This window comes from Monodelphis domestica, chromosome 1, assembly GCF_027887165.1.
Source record: "Monodelphis domestica isolate mMonDom1 chromosome 1, mMonDom1.pri, whole genome shotgun sequence".
Lineage (NCBI taxonomy): Eukaryota > Metazoa > Chordata > Mammalia > Didelphimorphia > Didelphidae > Monodelphis > Monodelphis domestica.
Genome location: NC_077227.1, coordinates 271,839,476 through 271,858,787, shown reverse-complemented (window position 1 = coordinate 271,858,787; position 19,312 = coordinate 271,839,476). Strand labels below are relative to the sequence as shown.

Below are 19,312 nucleotides of genomic sequence, written 5' to 3'. Positions count from 1 at the left end.
CTACCAACCAAGGCAGATGGACACCTTCTCAGCAAATGGACAAAACAACTTACTTTTGGAAAATACCCATTGTAATCTTGATGTAAATCTTCTTCTTCTGCATATTTTCTCTTAAAGTAGGCTACTTTCGACGTCGTTAATGTAGATGGTAATACGTTTACTGGATGAGCTGCACAAATAAAATAGTGGAAAGAAGTTAACAGTTGTAATGGTGGAATTTTTAAAAAATAATATGTGAAGAAAGTTCTGCTGCTTAGAAAAAGGAATTTATATTATCAAAATATGAATGTCAAGTCTTTGTAAGGCTAGACAAAGGGAGAGGGGACAAGGTCATATGGTTCTATGAAGACAAAAAACCATTTGTGACTCAAAAATTTTTTTCTATAATTGGAATGAATGATTTTTTTTTTATATAGCCCCAGTTAACCAATTCACTTTGTACCCCTCAGGTCATGCTCTCTGTCTATAGGTGGTTCACAATGTCCAGTGACAAGGAATCAATTAAATATTGCTTTTTTGTTTTGTTTATAGAGAGTGTTGAGATTTGAACTCAATGGAAGTAGATTCAAGCCTTGGTTCTTCTACCATGACCCCAAGTAACTTTACAGAGACAGGACCTCAGTTTCTATAACTATATAATTTTTGGGTTAGATTCTTCAATATCTAAGGTCTCTTCTAAATCTAAATCTGTGATTTTGATCGTAGAAATTTAACAGTTAGATTTAGTCTATTTGGTGCTGCCGAAATGGTAATGGAAATTGACTAACTTTCTGGCAGTTTGCTCTCACTTCAGAAAAAAAATCTTCATTTATTCTTTTCAGGATAGATGCAGACCTTTTCAACTAAGAATATTAAAACATATACTTGTAGTTTGTTATGGATATCTTCAATTCCTTTGATTTTTTGATAATGTGGTAGAATGATGATAAGCAGGGTCAACCCACAAAAGAAAACTATTACAAATGTAATGTCACAGTTGATAGATGACACTCTGTATTTGAATGAGAATGAAGAAATTAGTGGAGCCTGTCCCCCTCCCTCCTAGCTTTTGCCAGTCCATTGTTCCTCTATGGACCATGGAAAAAAGGGAGCCTGTGGATTTAGAAAAACATAGGGCAGAATCCACTTGACTCAATACTGTAGACCCCCAAACATGAATTTGTTCATTTTCTAGACTGGGCTTTCATGGAGAGTATGCAATGGATTACCTTTGAAGAGATGGAGATGAAAATAGACATATGTGACTCAGCAAGGAACACATTTTGATTGGAAAAAAGAGACAGAGAATCTGATGTTTGAGTCTGTGACCTAATTTGTTGATTTTTTTCCCCTCCCTGTGGGCTACTGGAGAAGCCTGACAAACCCGCTCCTACTTCTCATTTTCATCTCTCCCTCCTTCTTTTCTTCCTCCCTTTCTCTCCATATTTTCTCTCTGGGTCTTTCTGTCTGTCGGTTTCTATATCTGTTTCCTTCTAGTCTTTCCTTTCTCTTTGTCTCTGACTCCCTGTTCCTCTCTGCCCGCATCTGTCTCTCTCACAAACACACACATACACACACTTATTTTTTTCATTTCATTTTTTTTTTACTTTTTAAACATTACTTTATTTGGTCATTTACAAACATTATTCATTGGAAACAATGATAATTATCTTTTCCTCCCCCTGATCCCCTCCCACCACTTCTCCCATAGCCTGCTCAAAATTCCACTGGGTTTCACATGTGTTCTTGCTTCGAACCCATTTCCATGTTGTTGGTATTTGCACTAGAGTGTTCATTTAGAGTCTCTCCTCAGTCATTTCCTCTCAGCCCCTGTAGTCAAGCAGTTGCTTTTGATCGGTGTTTTTACTCCCACAGTTCATCCTCTGCTTGTGGATAGTGTTTTTTAGATCCCTGCAGATTGTTCAGGGACATTGCATTGACACTAATGGAGAAGTCCATTACCTTTGATTGTACCACAGTGTATCAGTCTCTGTGTATAATGATTTCCTGTTCTGCTCCTTTCGCTCTGCATCACTTCCTGGAGGTTGTTCCAGTTCCCATGGAATTCCTCAACTTTATTATTCCATTTAGCACAATAGTATTCCATCACCAACATATACCACAATTTGTTCAGCCATTCCCCAATTGAAGGGCATCCCCTAATTTTCCAATTTTTGGCCACCACAAAGAGTGCAGCTATGAATATTCTTGTACAAGTCTTTTTCCTTATTATCTCTTTGGGGTACAAACCCAGCAGTGCTATGGCTGGATGAAAGGGCAGACAGTCTTTTATCACACTTTGGGCATAGTTCCAAATTGCCCTCCAGAATGGTTGGATCAGTTCACAACTTCACCAGCAATGAATTAATGTCCCTACTTTGCCGCATCCCCTCCAGCATTCATTACTTTCCATAGCTGTCATGTTAGCCAATCTGCTAGGTGTGAGGTGATACCTCAGAGCTGTTTTGATTTGCATCTCTCTGATTATAAGAGATGTAGAGCACTTCTTCATATGCTTATTAATAGTTTTGATTTATTTTTCTGAGAACTGCCTATCCATGTCCCTTGCCCATTTATCAAGTGGTGAATGGCCTGATTTTTTGTACAATTGATTTAGCTCTTTGTAAATTTGAGTAATTAAACCTTTGTCAGAGGTTTTTATGAAGATTGCTTCCCAATTTGTTGCTTTCCTTCTGATTTTAGTTATATTGGGTTTGTTTGTACAAAAGCTTTTTAATTTGATGTAGTCGAAATTATTTATTTTACATTTTGTGACTCTTTCTATGTCTTGCTTGGTTTTAAAGTCTTTCCCTTCCCAAAGGTCTGACATGTATACTATTCTGTGTTTACCTAATTTACTTCTAGTTTCCTTCTTTATGTTCATGTCAGTCACCCATTTTGAATTTATCTTGGTGTAGGGTGTGAAGTGTTGATCTAATCCTAATCTCTCCCACACTGTCTTCCAATTTTCCCAGCAGTTATTATCGAATAGTGGATTTTTGACCCAAAAGCTGGTATCTTTGGGTTTATCTTATATTGTCTTGCTGAGATTGCTTGCCCCAAATCTATTCCACTGATTCTCCTTTCTGTCTCTTAGCCAGTACCAAATTGTTTTGATGGCTGCTGCTTTGTAATATAGTTTGAGATCTGGGACTGCAAGGCCCCCCTTCTTTTGTATTTTTTTTTCATTATTTCCCTGGATATCCTTGATCCTTTATTATTCCAAATGAACTTTGTTATGGTTTTTTCTAAATCAGTAAAGAAATTTTTGGAAGTTCTATGGGTATGGCACTAAATACATAGATAAGTTTGGGTAGGATGGTCATTTTTACTATATTGGCTCATCCTACCCATGAGCAGTTAATATTTTTCCAATTGCTCAAGACTAGTTTTAGTTGTGTGGAGAGTGTTTTGTAGTTGTGTTCATATAGTTCCTGTGTTTGTCTCAGGAGATAGATTCCGAGGTATTTTATTTTGTCTAAGGTGATTTTGAATGGGATTTCTCTTTCTAGTTTTTGCTGCTAAACTATGTTGGAGATGTATAGAAATTCTGATGACTTATGTGGGTTTATTTTGTATCCTGCAACTTTGCTAAAGTTGTTGATTATTTCAATTAGCTTTTTGGTTGAATCTCTAGGATTCTTTAAGTAGACCATCATGTCATCCACAAAGAGTGATAACTTGGTCTCCTCCTTGCCTATTTTGATGCCTTCAATGTCTTTATCTTCTCTAATTGCTACTGCTAGTGTTTCTAGTACAATGTCAAATAGTAGAGGTGATAATGGGCATCCTTGTTTCACTCCTGATCTTATTGGGAATGCATCTAGTTTATCCCCATTGCAGATGATATTGGCTGATGGTTTTAGATATATACGGTTTATTATTTTTAGAAACAACCCTCCTATTCCTATGCTTTCTAGTGTTTTCAATAGGAATGGATGTTGTATTTTATCAAAGGCTTTTTTCTGCGTCTAATGAAATAATCATGTCATTTTTGTTGTTTTTCTTGTTGATATGGTCGATTATGTGGATGGTTTTCCTAATATTGAACCAGCCCTGCAACCCTGGTATAAATCCTACTTGATCATGGTGGATGACCCTTCTGATCACTTGCTGGAGTCTTTTTGCTAATATCCTATTTAAGATTTTTGCATCTATATTCATTAGGGAGATTGGTCTATAGTTTTCTTTCTCTGTTTATGACCTGCCTGATTTTGGAATCAGTACCATGTTTGTGTCATAAAAGGAGTTTGGTAGAATTCCCTCTTTGCTTATTATGTCAAATAGTTTGTATAGTATTGGGATTAACTGTTCTCTGAATGTTTGATAGAATTCCCTTGTGAATCCGTCGGGCCCAGGGGATTTTTTCTTAGGGAGTCCTTTTATGGCCTGTTGGATTTCATTTTCTGATATGGGATTATTTAAGAATTCTATTTCTTCTTCTGTTAGTCTAGGCAGTTTGTATTTTGTATATATTCATCCATACCACCTAGATTGCTGTATTTATTGCCATATAATTGGGCAAAGTAATTTTTAATGATTGCCTTGATTTCCATTTCATTGGAGGTGATGTCCCCCTTTTCATCTTTGATGCTGTTAATTTGCTTTTCTTCTTTCCTTTTTTTAATTAGGTTGACCAGTACTTTGTCTATTTTGTTTGTTTTTTCAAAGTACCAGCTTCTAGTCTTATTTATTAAATCAATAGTTCTATCATTTTCTATTTTATTAATTTCTCCCTTAATTTTTAGGATTTCTAGTTTGGTTTTCTGCTTGGGGTTTTTAATTTGATAGCTTTCGAGTTTTTTTATTTGCATTTCCAATTGATTGATTTCTGCTCTCCCTAGTTTGTTAATATATGCTCTCAGGGATATGAATTTACCTCTGATTACTGCTTTGGCTGCATCCCAAAAGGTTTTAAAGGATGTCTCACTGTTGTCATTTTCCGTGATGAAATTATTAATTGTTTCTGTGATTTCTTCTCTAACTAAACGATTTTGGAGTATCATATTGTTTAATTTCCAATTAATTTTTGACTTGGTTTTCCACATACCGTTACTGATCATTATTTTTATTGCCTTGTGATCTGAAATGGCTGCATTTATTATTTCTGCTTTTCTGCATTTGTATGCCATGTTTCTGTGACCTAGTGTATGGTCAATCTTTGTGAATGTGCCATGTGGTGCTGAGAAGAAGGTGTATTCCTTTTTGTCCCTATTTATTTTTCTCCATATGTCTATTAACTCTAATTTTTCTAAGATTTCATTCACCTCTTTTACCTATTTCTTATTTATTTTTTGATTTGATTTATCTAAATTTGATAATGGTTGGTTCAAATCTCCCACTAATATTGTTTTACTGTCTATTTCTTCCTTCAATTCTCCTAGTTTCTCCATTAGAAATTTGGGTGCTATATTATTTGGTGCATACATGTTGATTAGTGATATTTCCTCATTATCTAAAGTCCCTTTTAATTAATATAATGACCTTCCCTATCCCTTTTAATCAGGTCTATTTTTGCTTTGGCTTTATCAGATATCATGATTGCCACTCCTGCCTTCTTTCTGTCAGTTGAGGCCCAGAAGGTCTTACTCCATCCTTTAATTCTGACCTTGTGGGTCTCAACCCGCCTCATGTGTGTTTCTTGAAGACAACATATGGTAGGGTTTTGGATTCTAACGCATTCTGCAATTTGTCTACGTTTTATGGGTGAGTTCATCCCATTCACGTTCAAAGTTAGGATTGTGACTTGTGAATTCTCTAGCATTTTGATATCCTTCCCTAATTCTAACCTTTCTTCTTTAGCTCTAACCTTGTAATCCAGTGATTTACTTTAAATCAGTCCCCCTTATCCCCCCCCTTGATATGTTTCCCTTTCTAGCCCCTCCCTTTTTGTTCCCTCCCCCTCCCCCTCTCCTTCCCTCCCTTTTTGCTTTCCCTCCCCTCCTTCCCCCCCTTGGTTTTCCCTTCTCCCTACCCTTGTTGGGTAAGATAGAATTCAAGATCCCAATGGATCTGGATGTTCTTCCCTCTCAGAGTTGATTTCCCTGAGAGTAAGGTTTAAGTGAAAACTCTCTTCCTCTCATTCTTATAGGAGTTTTCTTCCCCTCCCCTTCCCATGTGAATCTTTGTGTGAGAAAGATTATTCTATTTGATTTTTCTTTTCCTCCTATTTACACTTTACATTTTCCATATATTAATATATATAGATTGATATAAATGTAGTCCTTATAGAACAGAGTTTGAATAAATGAAAAGATAACAATTTTTTCTTTTTCCCTTTCCATCATATTTACCTTTTCAGGTATTCCATGCTCTTTGTTTTTCGATATCGAACTTTCCACAGAACTCTGGTCTTTTCTTTGCAAAAAGTTGGAAATCTTCTATTTTGTTGAATGCCCATACTTTCCCTTGGATGTATATAGTCAGTTTTGCTGGATAGCTGATTCTTGGTTGAAGACCCAGCTCTCTTGCCTTTCTGAAAATCATGTTCCATACCTTAAGATCATTCTGAGTGGAACTTGCAAGGTCTTGTGTGACCCTGATTGTCATTACTTTATATCTAAATTGTCTTTTTCTGGCTTCTTGTGGGATTTTTTTCTTTTCCTTGAAAGCTTTTGAATTTGGCAATTACATTCCTGGGAGTTGTCTTTTGGGGATTTAATGTAGAGGGTGTTCTGTGAGCTCTTTCAGTGGCTGTATTGCCCCCTTGTTCTAGAATCTCTGGGCAATTTTCTTTGATTATATCTTGTATTACGATGTCGAGTTTGCTGTTTATTTCTGGATTTTCTGGTAGTCCAATTATTCTTAAATTATCTCTTATTCCTCTATTTTCCAAGTATGTCATCTTTTCAGTAAGATATTTTATGTTCTCTTCTAATTTCTTGATCTTTTGGCTTTGCTTTATTGATTCTTGCTCTTTTACCTGCTCGTTGTCTTCCAGTTGCCTAATTCTGACCTTTAAAGCCAGTATGCCAGGATTCCCCTTGGGTTTAAGACAAATGTCAACTGTCAAATTCTATGATCTTCCTTATAGAAATAGTTACATGTTTTTTGCTTAGGAGTCCTCTTAAGGATTTGTATGTTTAATCACCTAAAATTCATCATTCATATATTCGTATGATATTTGGTTAAAGATTTCCTTTGTGATTCATGTTTTAGGTGCTTGATATTCCGGATAGATAGACAGATAGATTCCAAATATATATGTATATTTTTCATCATCAAACTAAGAATTCTATTATAGTAGAATATATAATATATAATAGTACATATGCTAATGAATCTTATTAAATGTTGATCTTTCTAGAGCAAAACTATGTAAATGTATTGTGAGTTCAGCTTCACTGATATACTATTATATATTATATATTCTACTATAAAATAAAAAGATCCTAGGAATTCTAGCCTTTCAACAGCTAGTAGAAATTTGGAGTTTTTCCCCACTCCTGGTCTGCAAGATTTTTGCTAACAATATATTTGTTGTCATATATTACCAAGGACCTATTATTTTCTTCATTGCAGGAAAGTAGCCATGTTAATAAAGTATGATGGCTCCCTATTAGATCTAGAAACAAATCCACAGGATATTCCACAAATCCTAGTTCAGTTTTAAACTACTAAAGCTCAAAACTACATTAAGACTTTTGGAAACCCATATTTAGACAAGTTGTCAGTCAGTCAGCATCTTTTAAGCATTTGCTGGGTACCCAGTACTGTAAATACAAAGAAAAACAAAATATGGTTCCTAACCTCAAATAGTTCACATTCTCACAAAGGAGACAGCATGTAAATGATGATACACAAATGATAGAGATAGATAAATAGATCAATAGATGGATATAAAGCTATATATAATGTAAATTTAAAAAATCTTAAAGTGAATGTGTTTAAATATCCTCATAACCTTTCTAATCACAGACTTTATCCATGCACTCTCTTTTTTTAGTCATGCTTGACTCTTTGTGACCTCATTTGGGGTTTTCTTGGCAAAGACATGTCGTGGTTTGCCATTTCCTTCTCCATCTTACTTTACAGATGAGAAAACTGAAGGAAACAAGGGTAAATGACTTGCCCAGAGTCATATAGCTAGCAAGTGTCTGAGTCTAGATTTTAATTCAGGAAGATGAGTCTTCTGATTCCAAGCCCAGTGCTGTATCCACTGCTCCATCTAGCTGCCCATCCATGCATTCTGACTTCCCTAAACTCATTTTATTTGCTGTTTTTCATATAACCCTCCATCTCCATCCTCCTTGACTTTGCACCAGATGTTCCCCAAGTCTGGAATTCTCCCCCTTTTCACATCCATCTCCTAACTACCATGGTGTCTTTCAAGACTTTGGAACCCAAAATTTTTATCAATATGTTTAAAAATTTGGTTTACATGTAATTGAGAAAAAAATAAAATAAAAATTAAGTGTAAAAAAATAAAAAGGCTAAATTCAAATTCTGAATTCTACAGGAGTCCTTCTCTCTTATCCCCCACCTTTGATAGTCCTCCCTTTGAGATTACTTTCCACTTATACTGCATACATTCTGAATGTACATAGCTGCTTGCATGTTGTCTCTCTTGAAAGCAGGGTCCAAATTTTTGCCTTTCATTGTATCCCCAGGACTTAGCACAGTACCTGGAACCTCAATAACTTGATAAATGGTGGTTGATAATCTGTGTATTTCAATCACTTTCATTCATAACCAACTCTCTATGATTTCATTTGGGGTTTTCTTGGTAAAATCCTAGAGTAGTCTGCCACTTCCTTCTCCAGCTCATTTTATAGATGAGAAAAGAGTTAAGTGACTCACCCAGGTCACACAGCTAGTAAGTGTCTGAGGCTGGTTTGAAACTCATGAAGATGAATCTTCTTGACTCCAAGCCCAATGCTCTCTCCATGGTGCCTCCAGCCCCCCATCTCTACCACACAGTATGAGAAGATTTCCTGAGGCTCACAAAGGTCAAGTGACCCACAAAACATATTTAATATGAAAAATGAGATTTGAACCCTTGATTCTGACTGCAGATCAGGTCTTTAAACAACATGACGTCTTAGGTTAGTATGGAAGAGATATAGTAAATTATCTTAAGTTTAGCCGTGTCAACAAGGGCACTGAATAACAAAAATGCAAGCTCTGTTACCATGTTCATAGCAATAACTGTGGCTTTGTTAGAAAAAAATTTAAAAATGAAGTTTTGTTGTTTTTTTTTTCATATGAAACACTGCTAGTGTGGAAGACTCTGGACTATTATTTATGGGAGAACCTAGTTTTGTTTGTAGTGTAGGAAGTTAAGCTTTCGAAAGTTGCAGTTTGAAAGGAGTTCCCAGTTTAACCTCTGGGTGGTGCTACTGACCCAGAATAGCCAGTCTCAACAGCAAAAGAGCATTTCCTTCATGGAAGTCAATGTGTTTAGAATGCAAGTGCATCTCAGGAAAATAATCAGTCAAACCAATCTGAGACCAGATTGGAAAGAAAAGCTAATTTTCTTTGTATGTATTGTATACGTAAATGTGTATTGACAGTATGTTTTTCTTTGCATATATATATATATATGTATGTATGTATGTATGTGGATATATTATTTTATGCAATGTACTTATTTGCATGAGTTTTAACCCACATTAGAAAATATTCCTGTGTTCAAACTTTTTATTTTTCAGTATTAGTGAGGCTTTCTTAAACATTAGTTAAGGAAATTCACAGAAAGAAAATATAATCACATCCCTAAAAGTCTAAATAAAATTGCACATTGCTATCCCAAAGTCTATTTTTTCTCTTTTATTTTCCCTCCTCTGGTGGGATACTTTTGTACTTAAATCATTTCTGATGAGTCATTAAAAAGTGTCCAAAGAAGGTTCGTGAGTTATTCCAAGCTTTCTGCATTGTCACAGGGAATTGTAAGCCCATAATGCCTTTAGGTTAGGAGTTCGCACAAATTTCAGGAAACTTAGAATTTTAGACTACTGGTACTTATTCATATCAAAAGAATCAACAATGTTTATTCTCAGTCAACATAAAACAGATAAGTGCCAGCTTCTGTAAGTTCTTTGACCCCATTCCAATATTTGGCATGATTTTTACATTTGTAGAAATTTGCAGAGTTAGTTCTCTCTGGAAGTAAAAAATCAACTTTTTTTAAATAATTATTTTCTTCTCATTTATTCTATAACAATGTATTCACAGAGACTGATTGGATTGAAAACAATCAGAAAAAAAAGAAAGAAAAAAAGGTTTAATCAGGTGTTTGGGTAGATTTTTTTGTTCTAAGACCTCAAATGACTTTTAACCATTTGGGGGAGTTGGTTTAATTTTTTTTCACCTTATAAACTGTTATTATCGCACCAGACAGACAGCTTTAGATCACAAAGGCTAGAAAAAAGTTTTTAAACCATCCAATCAATCAACTGCTCTATTAAAACCAGGCCAAATAATAGGTCCAATTGATTTTTTTTTTCAAACCGAATTGACTGACTCTTTTATTATCAAACAGATGAAGTCAGTGAGCATTTTAAATTACAAAGAATTTTCATTCTTCAACTACAGTCCTATGTAATGAGAAGCATCAAAGACTATCAGAACCATGCACTGGAGCCATTTGCTAATTATCCCAAAGAAGATGAATACTGAAGAAGCACTACATGAGAAAAAGCTGGGAAAATGAGTGATGCCACAATTTTGGTGGAAGTCATCAATATTTTCCTTACTCTTCCTTCTAAATAAGCCTTTGCCTAGTTTATTTTCCCAGCATCATATGAAAAAGAACTGAACCTGGAGCCAAAAGACCTGGATTCTAATCCTAACTTTCTCATTTATTTCCTATGTCATTAAATGAGTCATTTGGACTCCTGAGCCTCCAATTTCTTCATCGATAAAATGGGATGGCTAGACTAATTATATTAGCAAACAATGACACAGAGCCTCAAAGTCTGAAAAGTGCTAGATGATTTCTATCCCATGTGAGACCCTGCAAAGTAGTTAAGGGTAGATGTTATATTCCTATTATAAACGAGGTTCTTTCAGATGCCTTCCAGCACCAGATCTTACAGCTGTAGGACACTATAACTGACTGAAAGGTTTTTCCCTACAAATGCAAGGAAAAGCCAAATGGATGACATCTTTGGAAAGCAACTGTCAAAGGAACATATTGCTCTGGTTCATCATTGACAACTACAAGAAGCATTATAACTTCACAAGTCAAGCTTACACAATGATGCCAACCTTTTCTATTCAAACTTCCTTCTGGAAACATTTCCTATTTAAGGACTATGTCTTAGTGCATTCAAGTAGGGAGGGTATAAAGCTGAAAATATTAAATCCTGAAAATACAGATTGAAGAACTGAATCTCTAGTCTGGTCCTAAGAGCAGAGCAAGATATTCGGTATATACTGATCTAGTCAAGCATGAATTAGGATAGCTGAGGTTCTAAAAGATCTTTACTGTTCATACAAATTCTATAGCATCCTCCTTATAGGCTTGGTAGTTGATTTTTTGCATTGAATCCTAAGGGTTTTAGTTTTTGGTGTGTTGTTTTTTTTTTTTTTGTAATTTTTAGGCTAGACATACCAGAGACCATGTTATTATACAGATTCATATGGTTTCATTAGTAAATTGGAGAAATAAAAGTCTCCAAAAAACTTTAGAGATCCTTTAGTTACAGAGGCAGGATGGTTTAATAAGGGCAGCTAATGACAAATATTTTTAAATATTATATTATTTTTAAACATACAACTCCTCTTTGAAATAGAGGAGAAGTATTATTTCCTTTCTCTAAATGGCTGAAACTGAGGCTGAGAAGTAAAGCCATTTTCCCATGTTAATATAAATGATAATTGGCCGGAGCAGGATTTGAACTCAGGTTTTTCACTATGACAATGCTACCTCTCAATAATATTTGTGTGATCAAGTACAAGCACGCATGACTTTCCTGTGATAAAGACAGTTACCATTTCTTCATTAAAAAGTGTTTTAACATCAGAAGACATCCAGAATCACAACTGGCCATTGTGCTTGAATTGAATTTTGTTGCCTTTTATGGAAACCTCATTTATATTGTAAAAATTAAAATTAATATGCAGTAATTAAAATGCTATATTTTTAGAGATTTATTAATGATCATTAGAAGTAAAGGAATAAAAAGGGAACAAATAAAAACCATGTGCCCATGGCTAATCTACCTGTTGGAAACCCCCATACTCCACCACAGTCACTAACAGGAAGCAAAGAGAGCAAGACTAGGAACCCCACCCAATATATCTCCCTGTTTACATCAGCACATAATGATAGGAAGTCAGTGGGCTCCTAGGAAATGTAGTTTTTATGGTAACAGAATTTCAATTACATAATATTATTGTAGTAGTCGTTGTTAATTCTTTTGGTTCTGCTTTAAAAAAATTTTCATTTTTTAAAAAAATATTTTCCCATGGTTACATGATTCATTTTCCCCCTCCGCTCTTTCTCCCCTATTCCCAGAGCTGATAAACAATTCCACTGAGTTGTACAAATATTATCACTTGATACCTATTTCCAAATTATTCCTTTTTACCCAAGAGCCAAAACCCAAAATCATATGTCCAAATAAACAAGTGATAAGTAAAAAAAAATAATATTTGTGTGACTCACCTCATGGTTGCGTGTAAAAAGAGCAAGTTGAGAAAGGCATAGTTAAGAAATTAGAAATTTTATTCAGAAATCTTCTAGTCCATGATTTACAAATGATATATGTTTAAAGAGCTTTAGAAACACGCGCTAATATTCAGCTCTAGAAAAATGAGGACATTGTGAGGTTCAGAGAGGTACAGTAACTGTCTAAGACCCTAAGACCAAAAAAATAGCAAAGCTAATAACAGAACATATATCTATAGGTTTCTACCTAGGTCAGGGTTTTTTACACCGTAACCCACTGCCCTTTATATCATCTTATAATTAGTTACATATATTTAATAATCATCCATTAAAAGCCTACTCTGATGTCAAGAGATGACCATAGGTTCTCCAAGTTATGACAATAAGTCTGTCAACAGATAATGTCTATTTTGTATCAATAACAACCTGACATAATATAAATATTTAAGAACCAAAAGCCAAAATCACCAAAAGGTAATTTATTTATTTGTTTGTTGCTAAATGTGAAAAGAAAATCCATACTACTGGAATAATAGATGTTTTCAAGTATTGAATTTCTTAGAATTATAAGATTAATAATTTAAACTTGAAGAGACCTTGAAGGCCATTTAGTCATATCCTCGTATTTTAAAAATGACAAAACTGAAGCTCCTGCTCCTCTCAGCTCATCCCACCCTTTGCTATATCAGGCCAACCTGTCATTTTAGGGAAATCCTAATAGGGCCCCCATGGCTGTTGTACTTTTAAATAACAGATTTAAAAGTTTAATTCTTGGCAAAGAACCAAGGGACACCCTTTTCCTATATCTAGTTGTGTTCCTCATGCTCTTCTGAGAAACCCTGTAATCTGGAATGAACACTGCAGCTCTCAATGGTGGCTGCAATATTTAAAGAACTTATTTTATTGTTCTACAGGGAAGGAGAGTCATGACTCCCAGGATGGGTTGAGATCTGAGAATTACACAATTTTGGAGGAATGTGGATTCCAGAGAGGTTAAGATCATGGAGTGGAGAGGAGAATTGAACTGTAGAATTATTGCTATTATTTAATATAACACAAAATGAAACAGGAAGCCAGCAGGTAAGAGAAAGGCAAAGTCTTAATCCCAAATGGACCTCCTCAGTTCCCACCTCTAACACCTAGCGGTATGCTAGGGAACCTCCTCCCAATTCCTTTCTAGTCACAGTCTCTGAGAGAAGGGTAGAACCTAAAAGGCACCTAGTAAAAAAGGTCTGGTAAAGGTGGAAGACAAGACCCAACTACATAGAACTAGCTACCCTCCCTCTAAAGATATGTAGATCTCAGTAGTCTGAGAGGACAAAAATTAGGAAGCAAAAACTGGGAAAAGGGCATTACTGCACTGGGCACTCTAAAGGGAAGGACTGTCAATAGAAATGTTTAAATTAAGGATCCCAAAGAAAAATCAGAAGAGTGATAGAAAAAGATAGATAAAAATTGACTGGTGAAATGAACAATAAACATTAAAAAAAATGACTTTTAATGGACACATTCTACACAACCAAGGAAACTAACTCAGAATTTCTAAAGGAAGATGAAAGTGTTAACACATTCTGTGAGACCCCCTGAAATCACAATGGAACCACTTCAGAGAACCTTCTGAATGGTTCATAAAAGGAATGGAAGAATTATAGAAAAAACAAAGAAATTAAGGTAGAAATTAAGGTCCTTAAAGAAGAAATCAACAAATGGCAATTCCAAATTAATTTAAATATTCAGTGCCAAGCCAATAAAACTAACAAAGAATTATTTTAGAAAGCTAGAAAAAAAATAATTCATCTGGAAGGAAAAAAAAGTCAAGATATTAAGGGAATCAATGAAAAAACATGAAGGAAGGTATTCCAGCAATAGATTTCAAACCATATTACAAAGTGGTAATCTTGAAAACAATCTCTAAGAAACAGAACAATGGACCAGACAAATAAATTAAATATATAATAAACTTAAGTAAATGATCATAATAATTTAGTGATGAAATAAAACAAAGATCTAAGAACTTAGGGTAAAAATGGACAAAAATTGCTAGGAAATTTAAAAATGATTTGGAAAAAACTAGGCATAGATAAACATCTCATGCCATATACCAAGATAAAGTCAAAATGGATACATGATTTAGACCTAAAAAAACTATATTATTGGAGACAGTTGGGTGGTTCAGTAGATTTAGAGACAGACCTAGAGAGACATTTTGGGTTCAAATCTGTTCTCGGACTCTTCCTAGCTGTGTGACCCTGGGTGAATCACTTAACCCCCATAGACCAGCCCTCATTTGCTCTTTTGTCTTGGAATCAATACACAGTAGTGATTCTAAGATAAAAGGTAAGGGTTTTAAAAAAATCATGTCATAAACAAATTAAGAGAGTATGGAAAAATTTACCTGTAAGATCTATGGGTGCGAAAAGAATTTATGTCCAAACTAGAGATGGTAAAGCTTACAGGAAGTAAAATGGATTGTTCTGATTAAATGAATTTTTCAAAAGTTTAACACAAATAAAACCAATGCAGTCCAGATTAGAAGGAAAGCAGCAAAATGGGAGGAATTTTTTCAGCAAATCTATCTAGAAAATATTTCATTTCTTAACTGAGTGAAATTTATAAAGACATAATCCATTCTTCAATTGATAAATGGTAAAGGGATATAATCAGGCAGTTTTCAGATTTAAAAAAATCAAAACTATGTATAATCTCCAAAAAAAAAATTCTCTAAATCACAACTGACAAGAGAAATGACAATTAAAACAACTCTGAGACACCATTTGACACCTTTAAGATTGGCTAACATGCAGAAAAGGAAAATGACAAATGCTGGATGGAATGTAGAAAAATTGGGACACTAATGCACTATTGATGGAGTCGTGAGCTAATCCTACCATTCTGAAGAACAATTTGGTACTACCTCCAAAGGGTTATCAAACTGTGTACACCCTTTGATTCAGCAATACAACTACTAGATTCATATACCAAAAAGATCAAAGAAGAGAAAATAATTTATTTCTATGAAAATATTCATAGCAATTATTTTTTTCATGGTAAAGAATTAGGACTTGAGGAGATGTCCATCAATTTGGGAGTGGCAGAACTTGTCACAAAATATGATTGTGATGGAACACTATTGTGTTATAAGAAATGACACCCACAGTGATTTCAGAAAAACCTGAGAAGAAATATATGAACTGATGCAAAATGAATTGAGTAGAACCAGGAGAACATTGTACACCATAACAGCAATAGTGTAAGGATGATCAACTATGAAAGAATTAGCTACTCTGATCAAGACAATAATCCATGATAATTTCAAAGGACTCATGATGAACAATTCTATCCACCTCCAGAGAAAAAACTAATAGTCTGAGTACAGACTGAAATATATATGTATATTTTCACTTTATTTTTAAACTATATGCATCTTCTTTTCCATCATGGTTAATATAGAAATATGCTTTTCATTATTTTACATGTATAATAGATATAACATGCTTCTTTTTTCAAGAGTTGAAAAAATGAATGTGAGAAGGAGAGAATTTGGAAATCAAAAATCACTTAAATTAATTAGCATTAATTTATATGCAATTGAGAAATATCTAATGAAGTAAATGAAAAATATTTTAAAGGAAGTAATCAATTAATCTAATAGCTAGCATTTGCAAAGTATTTTAAGTTTTACAAGGTACTTTACAGACATGTCATTCAGTCAAATAATATTTATCAAATGATTACTATGTTTTAAGCATTGTCCAATAATCCTCCTTTTCTCCTCTGACACTGTCACCATACTCATCACCTCTTTGCAAGAGCCTATTGGTGGGTCTGCCTTCTTCAAGTGTCTCTATACTCAAATTCTGCTCTATTAAGCCACTAATGTGATTTTCCTAATACCTAGGTCTGAATAGTTCATCCACCTCTCCTACTCAGCAAACTCCAGTGGCTTCCTGTTGCCTCCAGGATCAAATACAAAATCTTCTGCTATTATACAAAATTCTTTATAACCAGCTCCCCACCCATCCCAGATTCCACTTTCTAATCTTCTTATGCCTGGTTCCTTGTCCTGTACTCTCTGATTGAGTAACACTAGCTCTTGTTATTCCAAAAATGTAATATCCCATCTGTCTGCTCTCATCATTTTCCCTGTCTGTCCTCCATACCTAAAGTGATCTCCCTACTCATTAGTATCTACTGGCTTCCCTGGCATCTTTTATGTCTTGACCAAAATTTTGCCTTCTATAGGAAGTCTTTTCAAATTTTTCTTAATTCCTGTGCCTTCCTTCTTGATTTCTTATTTATTTGGTGTATAACTTGTTATTAAATATTTGTTCATCTATTCCATTAGATTGTGAGCTCAACTGAGTGTAAGAACTCTCTTCTACCTCACATCCTATGATAATCACAGTGCCTGCAACATCTAGGCTGACTATTGACTGTTGTTGACTTACCAACTAAAGTTATTATTGTATTAATCCATCAGCTAGCCAATAACTGTTGTTCTGTCATTTTTCAATTGTATCTGACTCTCTATGACTCCCCTTGGGGTTTTCTTGGCAGAGATACTGGAGTACCTTGCCATTTCCTTTTCCAACTCATTTTATAGATGAGGAAAACTGAGGCAAACAGACCTGCCCAGGGTTACACAGCTAGTAAGTGTCTAGGACAGATTTGAACTCAGAAAGTTGAGTGTTCCTGACTCCAGACCCAGCACTCCATCCATTCTTCCACCATTCTTCCAGCCAATAAGTAGTCACCCTATAATCTCATCAAGTGGATGAATGAACTTCATGTCTCCTAAAGGAGTAGAAATGTCATCCTCAACTCTTACTCTTTCTCTTGTTCCATATATACTGTGAGTTGTCAAATCTTGTTTCCATCTTTACAATATCTCTCATAAATATCCCCTTCTTTTCTCTCACATAAATACAATCCTAGTTGAGGCCTCACTTCATCTGAACTATAGCAATATCATCCAAAAGGTCTCCTCACCTGAAGTCTCTCTTGGCTCTGATCTATTCTCTTCCACAAAGCTGCCAAGGTGATTTTCTTACCCTGCAGGTCTGACCAATCATTTGTCCCTATCCATACTCAATCAATTCCTGTATTTTCACATACCCCCAAGATCAAACTTCTATTGAGATGAGGAACCTCCCTCCTTCAATGGATATTGGCAACTATTCTGCCATTTATGGGTTTAGATTATTGCCTGAGGCACTGAGAATATAAGTGGCCTGAATAGGTTCACATAGTCAGTACATATCTAAATGTAGAACTTGAACCAGGTAATACCCTTATTCTCTATCCTCAAAGTCTCATTACCACATTCTTTATATGTACATATCATATTTTTATATTATATATAAGTAGAGTATTTAATCCATTCCTATTCAGGGTTATAAACATTAAGCCTGTGTTTTCTTCCATTTGCATATAATTCGTTAATATATTATATTTATAACTTAATTATATAATATATATGATATGGAAGAAAACACATTGTCATAAATCTAAATGTGTATGGATTAAATTCTTTAATAAAAAAGACAACAAAGGAACAAAAATGGAAAAAAATTTTAAAACTGATGCATACAGAAAACATTTAAAAGTTTGAGAAACATACAAAGGAAAATTGAGAAGATAGGACAAAATAGATTATGCTTCAAGAAACTCTTTTTAAAAAAGGTTATAAAGATAATTTCAGATATGGTAATAGTAAAAATTAACATTAAAACAAACAGGGAAAATAAAGTTTACTTAAAGAGAGCCAACATAGACAAAGAAAAAAATAACACTAAGAGAAGTCACCAACTAACAGAGCCATTAACTTATTCACATAAAAGCTAGATGAATTGAAAAAAATTATTTTTATACTAACACAATAATAGCATAATATTTTAATATATCTTTCTCAGACTTGCATAAGTAGAAAAGAAATGAAAATAAGAATAAAAATATAGAGCTGAATGAATTGTTAGAAAAATTAGATTGGACTAACTGGCATTTCTGCAAGAAAATGCTAAATATAGATGCAGCATTTTATACATGTACATACAATAAGTATAATATATATACAATCTTCCACATTCCAAATACTTTTAAATGTTGATCACATGCTAAGGCAAAAAGGAGGAATAAACATATAAAAAGACAAATAATAAGTACACTTTCTAGAGCATAACACAATAAAAAGCAATTAAATATCAGCAAATGATATGGTTCAAAATGGACACTCAATAATAACACCCTAAATGATTTAGACAAATAATTCATCATAAAAATAATAAATAATTATGCTTAAGAATGAAAACAATAAGAAAATATAGTCAAGGTATCAGAAAAATGAGAAAAGAGAAAAAAGATAAAATTAACAAAGCAAAGTTGTTGAGTTGATGTTTAAAAATCAATTTATATTCTTCAGATACCCAAGTCATGTCTGACTCTTTGTAACCCCAATTGGAGTTTTCTTGGCGAAGATACAGCAGTGGTTTGCCATTTCCTTCTCCATCCCATTTTACAGATGAAGAAACTGAGCCAAAAAGTATTACGTGACTTGTCCAGGGTCACACAGCTAGAGTTTGAGACCAGATTCAAATTCAGAAAGACTTCTTGCCTCCAGGCCTTGCACTCTAACCACTTTGCCACCTACTTGAGCAATTTAATCAACCTTGTGAATGACATAATCAATTTGATGAAATTTACAATGAATATACCTTTGCCCAA

The 19,312-nt window shown here is 34.4% G+C and overlaps 1 long non-coding RNA gene across 1 annotated transcript in view; it reads right to left on the bottom strand.

The window, feature by feature from the left end:
* LOC103098192 (uncharacterized) overlaps positions 1 to 19,312 on the bottom strand; it is a 51,251-nt gene that overhangs the window by 7,185 nt on the left and 24,754 nt on the right. The window contains exon 3 of the long non-coding RNA XR_457418.2: positions 54 to 169. This is a non-coding gene — a long non-coding RNA (uncharacterized LOC103098192). The remainder of the gene's footprint in view (positions 1 to 53; positions 170 to 19,312) is intronic.